Genomic DNA, 21,279 nt, shown 5'->3' on the forward strand with positions numbered 1-21,279 from the left:
GGATGTCCCGCCGCCGGTGTTGCCTCCAGGCCGCTTCCCCCGACGGTCCCCTAGCCAACACCCTACACCCGCCCTCACCCACCCGTCACCAGCCTGTTGGGTCAAATACTTTTTTTCCAATATTTCCTGACGCTAATATTACGCTTCCATGGTATGTTTTTATGGTTTCTATAAATGTTTCGTTGTGTTTGAAGTGTGTTCCGCGCCTGTGCTGGGTAAATATGTGGCGTTTAGTGGTGTTTTATGGCGTATGTTAAAGGCTTTTAACGCTCAAAATTTCCCACTTGGAGTTTTGAGCTTTTTCATTTCAAGGTATAAGTGGGCCATTATGGTGTCAAAAGTCGGTTATACTCTTTTAAGTGTGAAATCAATCTATTGAGTGAAATATGTGGACTTTGAAATGGTGTTTGGTGCTGTTGTAAAAAGCTCTTATTTTTCTTTATTTTATTTGCTCACGTTTCTGCTTCTCGGTCTAACACGCTGTAGAATGCCCTGAAAGCTAGCTCAGACTCCCTGAAATGTGATAAAATACACGCCAAGTGAAAATGGCTTGACTTTATAGGACGTTTTAAGAGATTTATGGGTTAAAATGTTTTGTACTTTTAACGTACTTAATTTAGACCTTTTTTAAAAACCAGTTAAGCTGGAGATATTTTGATATTTTGAAAATTAGTTTAAGTATTTATCACGTCATAAAATAACAAGCATTTGGCCGTGGCTTCGTTTTTTGTAAAAGTCATTTTTGAAATGAAATGATTTACGTAATTTAGCCGAGTCAGCCCCGTTCCCGTTCTCTCTCGGATGACCACAGCCCACCCAGGTAGTGGCTGGCGCCAATTTTCCAAATCCACAGTTCGTCGATATTTTGCCTAATATCTAGTGATTTCTACGTGTTTTCGTGGGTTTCTAGGTTCAGATGTTTAGATAATTGTAGCAGAAAGAGGAAGAAAGTTGAAATAAAGGAGGATAAAGAGGAAGAGAGGAGAAAGGGAGGAGGAAGAGGAGCAGCAGCAAAGCCATAATACTTAAGTCACCCTCCTTTTCCTGAATATTTTGTCTAATATCTAGTGTTTTGATGTGTTTCTAGGCTCAGACGTGTGGATGGAAGGAGGAGGAGGAAGAAGAAGGAGTAATAATGGAGAAGAATGAAGAAAAAATGAGAAATAAAGGTGGAATAGTAGAAGAAGCCAAGGTGTAATATTTAGGTAAGTGTATTAGCATGTTTTGAGTGTGGTTTGGGAGAACTTTGAGGATTGGTTGGTGTTCTGAGTGGGATTTGGTATTATTATGAGTGTTATAAGTGGTGGGGGGGTTTAGTGGTCTTTTGGGTGTGTGTGGGGGATATTTAATTAAATATTGGGTGTTTCTAGTGAGTTTGGAGGTATTTTAACCTGTTCTGTGTTTTCTTAGTGTGTTCTGGAATGTTATTGAGATTTTAAGAGGGTTTGGGTATGTGTGGTTTGTCGTGGGTGTGTGTAAGAGTGAATTGGGCCTATACAAGGATTTTTGAGTATGTTTTGAGGCCCTCAACAGGCTAGCTCAGTGTCAGTGGGCCCTTATAACAAGTGTCCTTTATCATTGATTACCCGCTTCGTTCCCAGGTGACGACAGGCAGAATGAGGTGGACGTGGCGGAGGCTGTGGGCGGTCAATTCACGGCGCAGATTACCTACACCTTGCACCACACTGACTGCCCGCCGCTGTTCACTAAAGTCGGGCAAGCCTGTGTCTCCGTGTTCTGCCCTGGATATAGGAGTAAAGGAAATTGTGGTTTTTGTTGTTCTTGTTTTTCTGTTAAGATTTGTTTGCTCTCTCTCTCTCTCTCTCTCTCTCTCTCTCTCTCTCTCTCTCTCTCTCTCTCTCTCTCTCTCTCTCTCTCTCTCTCTCTCTCTCTCTCTCTCTCTCTCTCTCTCTCTCTCTCTCTCTCTCTCTCTCTCTCTCTCTCTCTCTCTCTCTTAGCTAGTGTAGTGTAGTGTGTTCACTACATGTGTGTGTGTGTGTGTGTGTGTGTGTGTGTGTGTGTGTGTGTGTGTGTGTGTGTGTGTGTCTAGGGATGATATTGGTAACTTGGGTGTCTGTAATGTGTTTTGGGTGAGCTTTTTATATTTTGAGGTGTTGCAGGGTGTTTTGGGTTAGTTTTGAGTGATTTAAGTTGTTTGTGTGTGTGTCAGTTGTGTATGGTGTGTTTTGTGGTGTGGTGTCAGTATTGGTGCATACTGTGTGCTTGTAGTGAATTGTAAGTGCGTTTATTGGTACTATGAGGTTTTTCATGTTGGCAGTATCCAAGGGATTTGACAAAGCTAGTTTCAATGATTTCAAATTGTTGACCATTATAACAGGTTCGGCAGTGTTCCAAATTGATATGGACAGTAAACTGAACAATTGTTTTGGTATTATGGGTTTGGTACGGCAGTTTTCCTCCTTAGGTCTACAGAGCCACTCACGCAAACCCGATCCACCTTGGCTCTCCTTAACATACCATCCTTATCGTTACATCATCCACAATTCCTTCCCCAACCCTGTGTACTACAAGACAACAGGCATTGAGGAGGACGCCATTTCAATATTGTTCCATCTCTTGTTCCAGGATTCAGTACTACTAACGCCAAAGAAGTGAGGCAAGTTTTTGGAGTGAGCGTGCATGACATACAACAGACACCAGACTGCTACTACTGCAGGTGTTGCCAAAGGAACAAGAGGAGGAAAAAAAGGAAGAGAAAGAAGAAAAGGGTGATTCTTGGAGACGTACCAATAAAGTTCTGAAGGTTGGCCACAGATCTTCATCACTGGTGTAGTGTATATCATTGACCATTTGTAGATTGGGTTGATAAATTTGTAGAATTTGTAGACAGTTGTAGATATGTAGCGGGTATGGTTTTTTGCAATGCCTTATCTACACCAGCAGAAAACGGTAATATTTAGAAGTTATGCATAGCATTGTAATAGGAGTGTACGGTGTACATATGTATATAGTATTTAAGGAAGGAGAGTGTAGACTAAGAGAGGAAGGTAACCTCTTGGGTCACGATTCCTCTGCTCATCACTCATCATTCCTGTTGTGAAGCACAAAGGTATTGTTACGTGTTTCCCGAGATGATGTTTTGTGAGTCTTTCAATGCAATACTTAATTTAAGTGTCTGGCCAGTGTCTTGTAACGTGGTGCAGTTTTTGTTACTTGCATTTATTTTTTATACCTACTGATATGACGATATCTTGTGAATGATACTCCTATATATTTCTAATGGCAACACAATATCTCTTGATATAATAAAATGCATAATGTATCGACTTGTTTTCCTATCAGTTGAAAGAGATGCAAAACAATATCTGGTTTGCAAGTGAAGCGAAATTAGTCAACAATTTGCTGCATGGCGCCACAGCGTCTGAGGTGATATGATGCCACAATATAGTTGCATGGAAATACTAGTAGTAATGTGTAAACTGACACACTCCCGTTCATGATGGCGAAGGTGGGCAGGTGTGGGTGTTGGCGGTGCTAGTGGAGATTTTTACATGCTTGTGTGTAGATAGATAGATAGATAAGTTGGTAATTTGATAGGTTCATTCACAGGGAAACTGACAACAGTTCGATGGTGTATACATTGTTACAACAATAAACTTATCAATCAATCAATTAAACATCAATCGGATTTAAAAGGCAAGTGATGAGACGGTGGCGAGCGTGGCTCTCATGACAAGTTTGCTCTGCGTCACTGGGAGGGATAAACGGTCATTTCTCTCTCTCTCTCTCTCTCTCTCTCTCTCTCTCTCTCTCTCTCTCTCTCTCTCTCTCTCTCTCTCTCTCTCTCTCTCTCTCTCTCTCTCTCTCTCTCTCTCTCTCTCTCTCTCTCTCTCTCTCTCTCTCTCTCTCTCTCTCTCTCTCTCTCTCTCTCTCTCTCTCTCTCTCTCTCTCTCTCTCTCTCTCTCTCTCTCTCTCTCTCTCTCTCTCTCTCTCTCTCTCTCTCTCTCTCTCTCTCTCTCTCTCTCTTTTTTTTTTTTTTATTTTTAAACAAAACTTAATACAAAGGAACATGTACCCAAAGGCGCACTGTCGTGTGCTACCTATTCTAAGGGTACTACAATCTATTTCTCTACAATATTTACAAGACTTAAAAATAGATAATATACAAGATGGTCAGCATGTAAATGGAGCACTATTCGTTTCACTTCACTAGCACTATTCACGCACTGCACTACACTGAGTGTCACGTCACAAAAGTGTCAGAGGAGTTGGCAGTGTCTGTCTCCACTTATGTGCCATCAGTTTGACACTGTGTGTGTTCATCTCCTGGACGTGAGGCACCGCGGCCGTGAACAAGTTCCACATCCTGGAGACGCGTCCTGCGAAGGTGCGTTGATGCTGACACCCGTGGGATCGCGGCACCTCTACGGCGTCACCACCATTGAGCACCGTTCTCGTGCTCCGTGCGGTGACTCTTAGAGGATGACGCAGCCCTGCCAGATGTGGCACTCTTTGCACCTGTGCCTTATGGAACACTACGATCGCCGCCACGTCTCTGCGGTGTTCCAGTGAATCAAGGGGACGCTCAGGCTCTGGGTGAGGTGGTAGTGCAGCATCTACTAGCCGTATGGCGCGGCGTTGGATGCTGTCCAGTCTCCTTCTGTGTGTGGCGGCACAGGACATCCAGGAGAGCTGCGTATTCAAGGTGGGGCCGCACCTGTGCCTTGTACAGCAGCAGTCTCCCCTTCCTGTCGAGGAAACTGGCGATCCTTCTGAGGCGGAGATCCTGTGAGAGGCTTTCTTGGCAATGGTTTTGACATGCCTGTCAAACCTCAGCCCTCGATCCACCTCCACTCCAAGTATCTTGACGTCATCTTGGGTGGGAGAGCAGCAACGCCAAAGACAACTTTCCTGCCATTGCTGCCATGGCGGCTGGGGACCGAGAGACAACCATTGCTTGTGTCTTCTCCGGCGCGAATGTCACTTGCCAGCGAGCACCCCACTCCTTTATCACTCGTAGCTGCTGATTGATGGCCTCAGCAGCCCGCCCACTGTCCTGGCGTGGATAGGTATAGGAGAGGGTGCAGTCATCAGCATAGGCCATGACTCCTGGCAGTAGCTGGAGAAGATCATCCACGTAGATATTCCACAGGGTGGGCCAAGAATTGAACCCTGTGGCACTGATGCCTCCACAGGCAGGGACTCAGATGTTTGCCCGTTGACAACCACCTTGAGGCTTCTGTCCTGCAGGTAATTTCCCAGAGTCGTAGCAAGCCACCCTGGATGCCTTTAGCACGAAGCTTTTCTAGTAATCCGTTGTGCCATACTTTATCAAAAGCTCCTGCTATGTCCAAAGCAACCACTATAGTGTCCTTGCCGTCGTCGAGGGCGTCCTGCCAATGCCTGGTGAGAAGCATCATTAGGTCGGAGGTTGACCTTCCAGGTCTGAACCCAAACTGTTGGTCTGAGAGGAGGGCATTGTCCTTGAGATGGCTACACACCACCTCTGCCACGACCCTCTCAAACACTTTACCCACCACTGACAACAGGGATATGGGTCTGTAGTTTTTGGGTCCGTCCTGGAGCTTTTTGTGTGCAGGAACTACTCGAGCCTCCTTCCACACTGAAGGCCAGACGTTTTCCCGTACACAAGTTGTGAACTTGGGTGAGAGGGGCAGCCAGTTCCTGGGAGCATCGCTTCAGCAGGTGCGGGCTGATGTCATCAGGGCCGGTGGCTTTCTGTGTGTCCAGCCCCGCAATAATCGCTTCACCTGCTGATGCGTCACCTCCACCATGGTGACAGTCTTCTCACATTGCTGGACCAGCTGAGGCGGTGGCTGCTGTGGATTCCCGACCTTCATTTTCCAGCAAACAAGGAAGCCAGCAACTGTGCCCTCTCCTTACTGCTGGTGGCGACAGTACCGTCCTGCTTGCTGTTTTTCTCCAAGAAGTCTGTCCATCTATTCTTCACCACCCTCTCACACATCTTAGCTACCACACTTGTAAGTGACACTGGTCTATAGTTCAATGGGTCTCTCTTGTTACCTGATTTATAGATTGGGACAATGTTAGCTCTTTTCCAGTCTTGGGGCACTACACCTTCCCTTAATGAGGCATCAATTACTTCACAAACTTTTTCTGCCAGTTGCTCCTGCATTCTCTTAAAATCCATCCTGATACCCCATCAGGTCCCACAGTTTTCTCACTTCTAAACTCCCCATCATATTCTTGATCTCATCCACAGTTACTTGAAACTCCTTCATAATCCCTTTCTGTTCCATTACCAGTGGTTTGTCAAAAGCAGTCTCCTTTGTGAATACCTTCCGAAAGCATCCATTCATAGCCTCTGCCATTTCCTGGGATCTTCACTGTGTGTGTGTGTGTGTGTGTGTGTGTGTGCGAGATAATCACTTTTTTCTTATTTCTTAAAGGTAATGTAGAGTTTTTAGGAGTTTGTGAGTGAGGTGAGAGTGTGTCAGTGTGTCATTGTGTCAGGGGTGTATCAAGAGTGTATCTTACTATGTAGATTGTTTCAGTACCTTCAGTACCATGACACATTTCCCTATTCCTTGTGGTGACTATTTGGTGATTTTGTACAGCTTCACAAAGTCATGTTGGGGTGAAAATTGTGAAGACTGTGGCCATTAATCTTGTGACCTTCATAGACCTTCGATAATGTCAATAAAATGGTCTAATGGTGCACAAATCTCAAGGTAAAATGTGTCCCAGTACTGAAGGGGTTAAGAAGGGTGTATGGAGGTGACAAGATTAATGGGCACAGTCTTCACTGAAGGGGTTATCGTGTTTTCACTGTGTGTTTGATCTGCTGCAGTCTCTGACGAGACAGCCAGACGTTACGAGCTCAGAGCTCATTATTTCCGATCCTGGGATCAGGCACACAACACACACCGGGATAACGAGGTCACAACTCCTCGATTTATATCCCGTACCTACTCACTGCTAGGTGAACAGGGCTACACGTGAAAGGAGACACACCCAAATATCTCCACCCAGCCGGGGAATCGAACCCCGGTCCTCTGGCTTGTGAAGCCAGTGCTTTAACCACTGAGCTACCGGGCCATGTGTGTGTTTAAAATGTATTGTTTTCATGTAAATTATTATTATTTCATTGTTTCTCTCTCTCTCTCTCTCTCTCTCTCTCTCTCTCTCTCTCTCTCTCTCTCTCTCTCGTAAATTGTAGTAAATGTTGTAAATTGTTGTAAATGTCTATTTTGTATTAAGTTGATAATTGTTGACTTTTTAATGTTTGAAAATTTGTGTAGAGTTTTTGCTGTAATCTTTCATATTTTTACTGTTTATTCATTGTTTATTCATTTTTTTACTATTAAGTATTTGTAGAGTTTTGCAGGCAATGTACTAATGTGAAGAATTGTTGAATAAAAGTGTAGGAGACTCTTGCATTTAATTTTAGCTCCAGTATGCATCTGCCTTGTCTCCGGAGACTCTCTCAGTATTTTTGACTTAGTACAGTTTTAGGGGTCATTTTGGGTTTTGGCTAGCTTTTACTATTTTCCTGTTTTTAGGGGCCATTTTTTTTTTTTTTTTTTTGGCCAGTTTTTTACTAATTTTTCCTATTTTTTGGCCAGTAGTGCAGTATTTTGGACCATTTTTTTTTTTATCTCATTGAGGATTTTCCAGTTTTTTTTTCTTAATTTACGATGCTATTCAATTTTATCCCTCATGATAAGGAGTCATTTTGTTCATATTAGTTCATCCTTTCTCCAATTGTTTTTGTATTGCTCATGATAATAAATAAAAAGCTTTAAATTAATTAGTGTGTTTTTAATTTCTGCCATGTTATTGTTTAGAGTGAGTGGGAGGTTAATGGCGGCAATATTGGTGTGAGAGACAGTGACCTCAGCCAGCTTGAGGCGACTTACAAACCACCCATGCACAAATATTCCCAGGAAAGCAAATTTACCATAACAAAAAGATTTCTACACAATTTATTACTTAGTGACAACACCACAATGAGGCAGTGAAGACAGTTTATTACAATGGAGTAATGGCACCACACCACACCACCCACAGTGAGTGAGGGAAGAATGACTGCCAGGTTGCCCGGAACTCCTCTCCCCCCCCCTGGCCTTGGATCGCCCATTCCTGTAATGGACAAACAAATTAACAAATGAATAGATTATCTGCACATGTACCGCGCCACTCTGTCCTACAATACACACTTCAGCCTCTCACTCGCCCCCCTCTCTCGTTAACACTTACACTCGCTTACACCCTTCTCCCTGCGTCTCCAGTGTCTACGGTGCGTAGCTTATATAATTCCTATGTTAGGCCCCATTTAGAGTATTGCATACAGGCCTGGTCACCCCACTATAGGCAGGATATCAACATGTTAGAAGCAGTTCAGAGAAGAGCAACTAGGATGATACCAGCATTAAAGCGCCTGGAGTATATAGATAGATTAAAGGAATTAAACATGTTTTCATTTGAGAGGAGATGTATAAGAGGGGATATGATAGAGTTATTTAAAATGTTCTCAGATACAAACTACATAGATGTGAGATCTTTCTTTACCTTAGAGGAGGAAATAGGACTAGAAATCATGGCAGAAAGATTAGAAAGCAAGGCTGCAGGTTAGATAGAAGAAAATATTTCTTTAGTCATAGAGTGGTAGACTTCTGGAATGCATTGCCAGAGACGGTTGTAAATAGCACTAGTTTGACAATGTTTAAAAACAGATTAGATAAGCACTTAAATTTATTAGATTTATAATTATGTATAGCACTGCATGATAGTTTTTATAAGAAATTTACTATAGTTAAATAAGACATGGTCCCCATGTATGGGGACCACAAATTGTAGAGGATTTCGCTGCAGGACTTAGCCCTGTTAATGGGCCAAATATTTAGAATTAGTATATAATGTATTGTGTACTTGTAAGTGTATCTTTGAGTACTGATGACGAGGTCGCTGTGTGACTGATACAGGATAACCTAGATGGGCCCTGGTGGCCCTTTGTTATCCTATTATTTATGTTATATGTTATGTTATGTAAATAAATAAGACTTACTACCTACAGTTACCCGTATCTATGACGAGGTCGCTGTGCGACTGATACAGGATAACCTAGATGGGCCCTGGTGGCCATTTGTTATCCTATGAGTGACCCAAACACCTCCATTTCGGTATTGGGAATATAATACACATGTTATTTTCCTTTTCCTTTACCATTTCGTATTAGATTTCTTTTATTTGAATGTGAATTTGCATTTATAAGAAGTTTGAGTGATAGAGGAAGTGTATAGGATGATGTGGACATTTTGCGTAGAAGACGTGTGAGAAACCTCGGCCATTGTTAGCTCTGTGTTGAGATTGACAGTTTTGAAGCTTTGTGGAGCAGGTGAGTTATTCCCAGGTGTGTGCGTGTACATGGTTATTAGGTGAAGTTTGTAGAGTGAGTGAGACGCGCCAATTAAGGTGAAAAAAGTTTTGCCAAGTGAAAATAATTGAGTGTTTGTGGTTTTGTTGCCTCATAACATACATAAATAATAGGATAACAAAGGGCCACCAGGGCCCATCTAGGTCATCCTGTATCAGTCGCACAGCGACCTCGTCATCAGTACTCAAAGATACACTTACAAGTACACAATACATTATATACTAATTCTAAATATTTGGTCCATTAACAGGGCTAAGTCCTGCAGCGAATTCCTCTACAATCTGTGATCCCCATACATGGGGATCATGTCTTATTTAACTATAGTAAATTTCTTATAAAAACTATCATGCAGTGCTATACATAATTATAAATCTAATAAATTTAAGTGCTTATCTAATCTGTTTTAAACATTGTCAAAGTAGTGCTATTTACAACCGTCTCTGGCAATGCATTCCAGAAGTGTACCACCCTATGACTAAAGAAATATTTTCTTCTATCTAACCTGCAGCCTTGCTTTCTAATCTTCCTGCCATGATTTGTAGTCCTACTTCCCTCCTCTAAGGTAAAGAAAGATCTCACATCTATGTAGTTTGTATCTGAGAACATTTTAAATAACTCTATCATATCCTCTTATACATCTCCTCTCAAATGAAAACATGTTTAATTCCTTTAATCTATCTCTATACTCCAGGCGCTTTAATGCTGGCATCATCCTAGTTGCTCTTCTCTGAACTGCTTCTAACATGTTGATATCCTGCCTATAGTGGGGTGATCAGGCCTGTATGCAATACTCTAAATGGGGCTTAACATAGGAATTCTATAAGCTACGCACCACTTCCTTACTTTTATAACTAACATTTGTATTTATAAAAGCCAGGATCCTATTTGCCCTATTTCTTGCTTCTAAACATTGGTTTGAAAATTTCATAGTCCTGTCTATCACTACTCCTAAATCCTTTCCTTCTTCTACTGCCTCTAGCCAACATCCCTCCATCTCACAGTTAAAGTTTGTGTTGTCTTTACCTAAATGCATAAGCTGACACTTTTTAGAATGAAACTCCATCTGCCACCTGTCTGCCCATGCTATCAGCCTGTCCAGGTCTCGTTGTATTCTGTAATTGTCCTTTTCACCTTGTACTGCACATGCACATATATGCGGTGTTTGATTCCTGCCCTCCTACGCCTTGTTGCGCCCCATATTGCCTCCATAGATACCTTATGCACCCATACACCTTCCATTGTTAACCCCATCTATAAAGAAGCGATGCCTCCAACCAGAAATGCAAAAAGGTGTTCTTGAATGAAAGCTTGAGGTTGGCTTTAAAGCTTGAGGTTGGCTAATGTTGGCATGAGCAAAATGGCGAAACCTACAGAGCTTCACCACCTTGCCCTTTCTGCACGAAACCATTTTTTTGTGTTAGATTTTGGCTTGCTTTGAATTAAAATAGCACTTGTTTTTGGCGCAAATGAAGCCATTTTTTTTACATCCCCGAAACATCATATGATTTGCATCAACAAACAAGTGGTAAATGAATTAAAAACAAGGCGAAATGTAACACAAAAAATGAGTTTGGTCCAGAAAAGAAGGTAACCTAACTAAACCTAAGGTAAGGTAACCCAACCCAACTTAACCTAACCCAAGCTAATCTAACCCAACCCAACGCAACCTAATCTAACCCAACCCAACGCAACCTAATTTAACCTAACCTAACCTAACCTAACCTAACTAAAGGTAAATTAACCTAACCAAACCCAACCCAACCCAACCCAACCTAACCTAACCTAACCTAACCCAACCCAACCCAACCCAACCCAACCCAACCTAACCTAACCTAATTAAACCTAACCTCAGGGGCCGTCGTGATTGGTGGAAATAGTTATGCTTTTTTTTCCCTTGGCCGCCGCTTCAGTTTCAAAGAACAGAATCAATCAGCGTAAACAATTAAGCGCATGCTCAGACAATGGTGTGTCAGGAGCCCGCCGAGCCGCCGCGAGCGCCTGACACCATCAGTGTGCGGCAGGGTTTGATGCGGGAGGCTATTGTCACGGCTCATCACCAAAACACGCTTAAATTTAAAAAAATCTGTGTCACCATTCAAAAATGTTGCACCTAGTATATATGGGGTTCAAATTACTCGTAATCAGGAGCTCTATCTCTTGAGGTGGGTAAAAAACACGTAGCTGATTGTGGTGAAACTCTGCAGTAATACCCTAGATTCTTATACTATTACTACCACTACTACAACAACTACCACTATTCCAGAGGTGCACCATGGCTTGCCACAAGGTCACAACTGGTCCCTGGAGAGCCGCTGGTGGTGACGGGCTGCCTGTGCCCTCTCTGCGGCAAAACTCCACAAATACTCCACTCACCAAGTTCCAGAGGGAGAGGTGAGTGTGTGTGTGTGTGGGAGAGGTGTCAGCAGGTGTGCTGTGAGTGTGGTGGGTGTGTAATTGTGTTTTTTGTATGTTTTTGTAATGTCAACTATAGCTGCCTATGTATAGTGTTTAGTTTTTTTGGTGTGGGTTGGCTAGGGTAAACTTATTGTGGGCGTTTTCCAGGTGTGATTTAAGGGTTGTTTGTGGTGTGTGTGTGTATTTATCTAATTGTATTTACCTAATTGTAACATACGGGAAAAGAGCTGTGCTCGTACTGTCCCGTCTCCATATCTACTAATGTCCAGCTTTTCTTAAAATCATGAATATTCCTTGCGTTGACCACTTCCACGTCTAAACTATTCCATGCTTCCACCCTTCTATGAGGAAGCTATATTTTTCACATCTCTCCTATAAGTGGCCATTTTAGTTTTTCCCATGCCCTCTCGACATTCTTTCATTCCACATACACAGATCTTCCCTATCCATTTTTTCCATGCCAATCATCACTCTGTATATTGCTATCAGGTCTCCCCTTTCTCTTCTGTTTTCCAGGGTCGGAAGTTGCATTCTGTTCAGTCTGTCTTCATAACTCAAATCTCTTAAGTCAGGCACCATTTTGTTGCAGCCCTCTGTACTTTCTCTAGTTTCCTTATGTGTTTCTTTAAGTTCGGAGCCCACTGTATTGTTGCATATTCAAGCCTTGGTCTTATCATTGCAGTAATTATTTTCTTCATCATTTCTTCATCTAAATATACGAACGCCACTCTTATGTTCCTCAATAAGTTCAATACTTCTCCAATTATTTTGTTTATATGTCTCTCTGGCGATAGGTCATTGGTAATTGTCACCCCAAGGTTTTTTCTTCATGACTGGTTTTATGTCTTCATTTCCTATCTTGTACATACTCCTGATTCTTCTTTCACTCTTGCCAAACTCTAATTTCTTGCATTTTGTCGTGTTGAACTCCATTTGCCATGTACAGCTCCATTTCCATATTCTGTCCAAGTCTTCCTGGAGTAGTTCGCAATCTTTGTCACATCTCACTTTTCTTAACAATTTTGCATCGTCTGCAAATAGGCTCACATAACTGGACACCCCATCCACCATGTCATTTATGTAGACCGCGAACATTACTGGTGCCAACACTGATCCCTGTGGAACTCCACTCTCCACCAAGCCCCATTCTGATGGTCTGTCCTTAATTATTGTTCTCATTTCTCTTCCTACCAAAAGTCTTCCATCCATTTTAGTAAACTGCCATGCACTCCTACCATTTCAAGTTTCCAGATCAGTCTCCGGTGTGGTACCTTATCAAAGGCCTTTTTTAAATCCAGATATATTCCATCAGCCCAACCATCTCTTTCCTGTATTACATCTATCACCCTCGAATAGTAACATATCAGGTTTGTCGTGCATGAACGCCCTTTTCTAAAACCAAATTGACACTCACAAAGTATGTCATTTTCTCCAAGAAGTCTGTCCATCTATTCTTCACCACCCTCTCACACATCTTAGCTACCACACTTGTAAGTGACACTGGTCTATAGTTCAATGGGTCTCTCTTGTTACCTGATTTATAAATTGGGACAATGTTAGCTCTTTTCCAGTCTTGGGGCACTACACCTTCCCTTAATGAGGCATCAATTACTTCACAAACTTTTTCTGCCAGTTGCTCCTGCATTCTCTTAAAATCCATCCTGATACCCCATCAGGTCCCACAGCTTTTCTCACTTCTAAACTCCCCATCATATTCTTGATCTCCTCCACAGTTACTTGAAACTCCTTCATAATCCCTTTCTGTTCCATTACCAGTGGTTTGTCAAAAGCAGTCTCCTTTGTGAATACCTTCCAAAAGCATCCATTCATAGCCTCTGCCATTTCCCCTGGGATCCTCACTGCAAACTCCATTTACTTCTAAACTTTCAATACTTTCTCTATTTTTGATGTTGTTGTTCACATGTCTGTAAAAAAGCCTTGTGTGTGTGTCTGTGTGTGTGTTTTGTTGTGTGATGCAATATTTTTAAGTAATTTTGGGTGCGTTTTGGTTATGTAATGTTTGTCTTGTTTCCTCCACATCTCCCTCCACAGGTTACCTCCAGGCTTTTCCTTTCATAGACTATTTCCTCCATGTTTCCTCCAGCTTCCCTCCAATTTTGAGTCTCCTATCTCACTTCTATGATAGTCAAAATAGTGCTTTTCTAAATCTCACTTCAAAACCTGACAATTTTTCTCATTTTTCCCTCCACCACCTCCTTTTCTTTCCTCCATATCTCCCTCCACACACCAAGCTGTGTACTGTGCTGGTGTGTGCGGGTGTGGGAAAGGTTTCCGCAGGTGTGGTGTGTGTGTGGTACGTGTGGTGTGTGCTTTTTGTTGTGTAAACTATATATATTTTTGGGTGTGTTTTTTTTGCGTTTTCCAGTTTTTGCAAAGGGTTGTTTGTGGTTTGCTGGTGTGTGCAGGTGTGGGAATGGTGTGTGCTGGTGTGGTGTGTGTTTGGTGAGTGTGGGGTGTGTGAAAGCATTTTTTTTCTTACAATTTTGTCTCATAAACCTCAATTTTTTTCACTTGTTTTGGCTGGAAAATATTTGTCTTCTTTTTTAAAATCCTCCTATTACTACCACCACCACCACCACTGTTCAACCACACCCACAACCACCACAAACAACCAACATTACCACATCAGATGCTCACAAAACCACACTATTTCACTACCATCACCACTACCACCACCTCCTCCCTACAGGATCACCGGCCGTACTAAAGGAAGTGGCTCTATGTAGGGATGGAACATGGCAACTGCACCAGCTGGGACACACCTAGCCAACTGTGAGTATTGAAGGCTGTTTTGGGTTGTTTTAGGGTGTTTGAAGACTTTGAGGGTGTTTTAAGGCTGTTTCAGGGTATGTAATGCTGTTTTAGAGTGTTTTAAGGCTATTTCAGGATATGTAATTCTGTTTTAGAGTGTTTTAAGGATATTTTAGGGTGTTTAAGGAGTTTTAGGCTGCTTTAAGGGTGTTTAACCCATTAACACCCAGACCTATTTCCTGTGTTGAGATTGTAGTACTTTTTGGCAAGCTGTGTGTTTGTAACCTAACCAAGACATGCTGAAGGAAAAATCATGATAACTTAAGTCAAAGCCTAAGTGAGTTGCAGAGGGTGACATAAATGATCCAGCAGGCGGATCAGTTAGCGTCTCGGCCCCATTGCATATACTTACCTTAGTAAAGGAAAAAATCAAGGTTTCTTTACTTTTTTCGTAGTATACTTAGCATCTGCGTATTTTTCTAGTTACAAATTGGGCTAATAGTAATGTTTCAAATTTGTTCCTTTTTATTCATAAATTGTACATGAGCAAAAATGAGTCCTAATACTTGGCATACACATATTTCTCTTTTATATCACTCTCTGCTGCACTGCTGCTATTCATCCACAAAATATACATTACTGTATTTGTTGCTATGAACATTCGACCTCATATTCATGTACGTGTGTGGAAATTTGCAAAACACTCCATGCACAGTGCGACGTCACACTTCAACAGTACAGGTCAAATTTGTAGCAATAACCCTCATCACCACAAAGCGACCTCAGCTTGTACCCAAACCTGATGGATGGGCTTCCCCCTGATCAATTGCTTGAGGCCATCATGACCATAGTATCTCACCATCATTTCATCAACAGATAAAGTCTTATGGAACACACCATACTGCTGGAATGAAGAATTTAGCATATCAATCAGGGCGGGACTTTGAAAGCCTTGTCTGTGCAATCTTGTGGGCGACTGTTGTTGTCTTGTACATGTAGGTACGCTTTTATCTTCAAGTACTTGTTCCTGGATAGAGCTTAATTGTTTGACAGTATTTTGAGCCACATCATCAGCATCAGACCAGTAAAGTGGTTCGCTAGGAAGAGTGACGTACCCAGAATAGATCAGGAAGCCAATGAAGGCTTTTGGTTCATGGTCTTCCAAGCTAAACAGGGGATCATTTTTCACTGTGTGTGCATAACGGATTGTTTCTCGCTTTATGAGCGCAAAGATGTCGTCGGTGAAATATCCTCAAAGATGTCAACTGGTGTGTGACCGTCAAGTTGTTGGTGCAGTTTGGCCTTCAGCTTTTCGGTTTGGTTTGACATCTCACCCCACTTGGAGTACCGTGGTATCATGTGCCTGGAAGTAGAAACAGCACTTTAGTAAATATTTAGCATTACATGCATTTCCAAGTTAAAACTCCAACAGTAATGATGAAAAATCAATGAATTAGTGTTTGAGTAATTCTGGTCACAGACAAATACCTGAGTAAACATGACATAAAGAATCTGGTGAATACACGTTAATCATCATCATATTACTTTATTAACACAAAACATGACATAATACTAAACAAATAACTAACGCTAACCTTCTTACTCCACACTGGTGTATCAACAGAGTCCAGACGTCGTTTTTGCTTCATTCCTTGGCCAGGTTTGTGTGGTATGAATTTCAATGGCACCAGGGACATCTTTTACCATTGGTGTAAGTGTATTATCATCATCAACTTCATCCTCATCACTTAGATCATCATCAGGAGGAATGTTCACCAAGTCTATTATTACTTCTGCATCATGATCAACGTTGAACTCCTCACTACATAACAAGTGTGTAGCTTCTTGCACACTGAGGCATTTCACAGGAGCATTAGATATATTTCGCAGCTGTTGAGCAAAATAACTTTTCAAGCTAGTAAGTATATGCTCTGTAAAGTATTCATTCACAATATCAGAGAATCAGGAGGATGTATACAGTACGTCTACAGGCAACTGTGCTGCTGTGCTGCTGTGAATCTCACACTGGGTGACTGATAACGGTTCCGCCCAGTGGACCATATTTGTCACCTCTAATTGTAGTGAACTTGCAATTCGGTAGATGGTGTGATAGGGCAGATAATTCAACTGACATGTCATGTAGAAAGTGTTGTGCTTGTATAGTGAAAAGGATCAAGAAATATGACATACACTTCATCACCATTTTTTACTGAACATGAACAAAAATTCACAAAATTCAATCCTCCTAATGACGTGACCACTGGGAGATTTGAATGTCGTTGCTATAAATAGGTCCTCCCACTTCTGCTTACTGTAAGAACACTTTTCTAAACTCAATTTGCTCAGCATGTTTAAGATACAGGCCATCAAAGACAGATCACCAAACATGATCCACTGGGCGGTAATCGGTTAAGGCTGTTTTAGTGCTTTTAGGGCTGTTTAAAGGCTATTTGAGGGTGTATTAGGGTGTTTAAGACTGTTTTGGCTGTTTTAAGGCTATATTAGGGTGTTTTAAGGGTGTTTCAAGGTATTTTAAAATTTTTGCTCCTGAGGCGATGAAGTAATGCACGCCATCGCTCCATCAGTGCTTCATCTACTCGCTTTGTGTGTTTTTTATGATTCAGTGACAAAGTGACTAACTGTTTTCAGGGACACTGGGTACGGTGGCTTGGGGGGGAGGGACCGTGTGGCCTGAGGGGAGGGTGGTGGCCGGCGGGCAGTGTGTTACTGACCAGTTTGGTGTAATGGTGTTGTCATTGTCACCCTTGAGGGATTCTGAGGGTGAGCTGGCTCTATTAGATGAATTACAGGATTCTGAGGACAATGAGAGTCAATCAGAAGGCCTCATTAGTGACTCACATGAGGAATATTTGCCAGAAAAGGACAGTGAGGCCAGGAGCTCCCAGGAAGAAAGTGATGGAAGTGGTGAGGATGACAATTAAAGGAGATAGAAAGCATATATGTTGGTTTAGAAGAGTGGGCACTGTCCCCAAGAAACCATCCCGCGTGCTCGCCTTGATTCCCGGCTCCCACTTCACAGCTCCTCCACCCAGCTAATTTGACGTCACATATATGAAGCCACGCTATTGGTCAGAGAGAGAGAGAGAGAGAGAGAATATAAAAATGCATAAGGAGAGAGAGAGAGAGAGAGAGAGAGAGAGAATGAATATGGAAACGCATAAGGAGAGGGAGAGAGAGAGAATATGTAAACGAATAAGGAGAGAGAGAGAGAGAGAGAGAGAATATGAAAACAAATAAGGAAGGAGAGAGAGAGAGAATATGGTAACGAATAAAGCAGCGTTTCTCAATCTTTTTAGCCTTGCGTAACCCTTCAAATACATGACATGTCTCAAGGAACCCCTACACAAAAACAAAATTATATACCATATATTTCTCTTTTAATGTGATGTCAAATCCGCTGGGTGGAGGAACTGCGAAGGGGGAGCCGGGAATCGAGGCGAGCGCATGGGATGGTTTCTCGGGGACAGTGCTGAAGAGTGTATGGTTTTAAATGTGGACATGGAAGTGTGGAGGATGAGGAGCGGCCAGGCAGCCCTGCACTGCATGCTTCCCTCCATACTTTCTCTGTCTTATCTGATCCCTTTGCTGACCAGCGTCCCGGTACTGGTCCGGTCCTGACTGAGGATTTTTGTGGCTTTGATCCTGATGTACCAAGGAATGACATGAGTGGTCTGCACTGCTTCCAGCTCTTCATGTCAGACGAGGTGGTACAGTCGCTGTGTGCGTGGACCAGTGTCCCGGCAGCCAAGCGTTTTGTGGACAACCCAAAAATAAATTACAAAAAGTTTATGGCAAAAAAGTGGCTTCATGTCACAAGGGATGAAATGAATGTCTTCCTACGTCAGCACCCCCAACAGAACACGGTGCGGGGGATGGGGGTTGTGCAGTGCTGGGGTGGCGGAGTCGCTGACAAAGGGTTCATGATAGATGTGCCATTTTGTAAGGTTTTCACACATAAATATCTTTTTTTATTTATTAATTTTTTATTAGTACTCAGCATATAGCTAATATGTGCATTTCCATTGTGTTTTAACGGGCTAAAGAAGGCATTATGGGTATCTCCTATCTCAAAGCCCACCAACTATTTGACTGCTAGTGTTCTTATTGATGTAGTGATAATTACTCCTGCAGTGTATCACTTGTGTCACTATGTATCTTGTATTATCACTTCACTTATTCACTTATTCTCTATGTGTCACTGTCAAACACTTCACTTACTTACCCACTGCTTCAATAACACTCTGAATTTATGGCCTCCGCACACTGAAACACTAAGGTCTCTCTCTCTCTCTCTCTCTCTCTCTCTCTCTCTCTCTCTCTCTCTCTCTCTCTCTCTCTCTCTCTCTCTCTCTCTCTCTCTCTAATATTAATCCAGTTTTATTTATTTCAGATTGTGTTAAGAATATGGAGAAAGACGGACCAAGGCAAGAAGAGGAGGAGGAGGAAGAAGAGGATCAGGAACAGGAACAGGAAGAAGAAGAAGAAGAAGGAAGAGGTGGAGGAATATGAAAAGAGGAGGAGAAGAAGAAAAGAGAGAAAAAGAAAAGGTAAAATAATAAATATTGTCATTTCATAAAGTTTTTGCTATTTCAATTCTCTCTCTCTCTCTCTCTCTCTCTCTCTCTCTCTCTCTCTCTCTCTCTCTCTCTCTCTCTCTCTCTCTCTCTCTCTCTCTCTCTCTCTCTCTCTCTCTCTCTCTCTCTCTCTCTCTCTCTCTCTCTCTCTCTCTCTCTCTCTCTCTCTCTCTCTCTCTCTCTCTCTCTCTCTCTCTCTCTCTCTCTCTCTCTCTCTCTCTCTCTCTCTCTCTCTCTCTCTCTCTCTCTCTCTCTCTCTCTCTCTCTCTCTCTCTCTCTCTCTCTCTCTCTCTCTCTCTCTCTCTCTCTCTCTCTCTCTCTCTCTCTCTCTCTCTCTCTCTCTCTCTCTCTCTCTCTCTCTCTCTCTCTCTCTCTCTCTCTCTCTCTCTCTCTCTCTCTCTCTCTCTCTCTCTCTCTCTCTCTCTCTCTCTCTCTCTCTCTCTCTCTCTCTCTCTCTCTCTCTCTCTCTCTCTCTCTCTCTCTCTCTCTCTCTCTCTCTCTCTCTCTCTCTCTCTCTCTCTCTCTCTCTCTCTAGTCTACACACCACCCTCTGCCAGCGACTCTCTTTCAAACACTTTACCCACCAAAGAAGAACTTAGTTTTATTGCCGTCGTCGAGGTCTGTAGAATCTGGAGAAGAAGACCTTCCAGAAGAAGAAGTTATGGAGGAAATGAGAGGAGGAGAAGGAACTACTCTGAAGACCCTCTCTTCCACTCTCTGACAGGAATATGACTGTTTTCTCGTCTCTGAGCTCTCTACTCTCTCTCTCTGAAGGCCAGACTCTCTCTCGTACTCAAGTCTGGCAGCCAGTTCCTGGGAGCATCGCTTCAGCAGGTGCGGGCTGATGTCATCAGGGCCGGTGGCTTTCTGTGTGTCCAGCCCCTCTCATCTCTTCTCCTGCTGATGCGTCACCTCCACCATGGTGACAGTCTTCTCACATTGCTGGACCAGCTGAGGCGGTGGCTGCTGTGGATTCCCGACCTCATTTTTCCAGCAAACAAGGAAGCCAGCAACTGTGCCCTCTCCTTACTGCTGGTGGCGACAGTACCGTCCTGCTTGCTGAGGGAGGGATGGATTCTTGGTGGCCAGTTCCTTGTTTGTCCTTAACAAGAGACCACCAAGTTTTGTTTCCTACGCCAGTGCCACAGTTTCCGGCGCAGGCTTTCCTCCCACTTTTTAAGGCCCACTTGCTGGTTACCACCAGTGCATGCAGCCCTGAGCAGGTGTCTGTCCTTGTTGCGCCGAGTCTTTGAACAGAAACACGAAAACGGTCCTCTTGTAGCCTCTGACGCGCTCAGGCAGCATCCTTCTCTCTCTGCTCCTCTCTCAACACCTTGACAACGGTAGCCTCTTCCTCTCTCTTTCATGGCTGATCCGTCGATCTGGTCCTTCCTCTAGTCTGAGATGACGGGTCTCTCTCTCTTCATGAAGGGAGGAGAAGCACCTCAGGAGATTCTCTTAGGCGTCTCTTTCCAGGTGGTGACTCTCTGGCTCTCTCTCTCTCTCTGGTTTCTAAGGTCTCAGTCAGCTAAGGAGTGAGTCAGGTCCTTTTCGTGCTCAGGGCACACAGCAGGAGGGCTTTCCATTCTTTACTCTCCAGTTTCCTTCATTTCAGTCGATTGCTCTCTCTCTCTCTCTCTCTCTCTCTCTCTCTCTCTCTCTCTCTCTCTCTCTCTCTCTCTCTCTCTCTCTCTCTCTCTCTCTCTCTCTCTTTCTCTCTCTCTCTCTCTCTCTCTCTCTCTCTCTCTCTCTCTCTCTCTCTCTCTCTCTCTCTCTCTCTCTCTCTCTCTCTCTCTCTCTCTCTCTCTCTCTCTCTCTCTCTCTCTCTCTCTCTCTCTCTCTCTCTCTCTCTCTCTCTCTCTCTCTCTCTCTCTCTCTCTCTCTCTCTCTCTCTCTCTCTCTCTCTCTCTCTCTCTCTCTCTCTCTCTCTCTCTCTCTCTCTCTCTCTCTCTCTCTCTCTCTCTCTCTCTCTCTCTCTCTCTCTCTCTCTCTCTCTCTCTCTCTCTCTCTCTCTCTCTCTCTCTCTCTCTCTCGTACAGCTCCATTTCCATATTCTGTCCAAGTCTTCCTGGAGTAGTTCGCAATCTTTGTCACATCTCACTTTTCTTAACAATTTTG

General features: G+C 43.0%; 1 protein-coding gene and 2 long non-coding RNA genes across 3 annotated transcripts in view; 1 reads left to right on the forward strand and 2 right to left on the reverse strand.

Moving 5' to 3' along the window:
- LOC123502426 overlaps positions 1-14,565 on the forward strand; it is a 16,826-nt gene extending 2,261 nt beyond the window's left edge. Inside the window, exons 2-3 of the long non-coding RNA XR_006674052.1 lie at positions 11,643-11,770; positions 14,505-14,565. This is a non-coding gene — a long non-coding RNA (uncharacterized LOC123502426). The remainder of the gene's footprint in view (positions 1-11,642; positions 11,771-14,504) is intronic.
- Positions 1-21,279, reverse strand: part of LOC123502384 — a 273,598-nt gene that overhangs the window by 78,687 nt on the left and 173,632 nt on the right. The window lies entirely within an intron of this gene.
- On the reverse strand, positions 7,913-9,113 carry LOC123502451. Its single transcript, XR_006674085.1, has 2 exons — positions 9,011-9,113; positions 7,913-8,085 (listed from the first exon to the last, which is right to left on the reverse strand). It is a non-coding gene; the product is annotated as an uncharacterized LOC123502451 (long non-coding RNA).

This window comes from Portunus trituberculatus, chromosome 11 (genome assembly GCF_017591435.1).
Source record: "Portunus trituberculatus isolate SZX2019 chromosome 11, ASM1759143v1, whole genome shotgun sequence".
Taxonomy (NCBI): Eukaryota; Metazoa; Arthropoda; class Malacostraca; order Decapoda; family Portunidae; genus Portunus; species Portunus trituberculatus.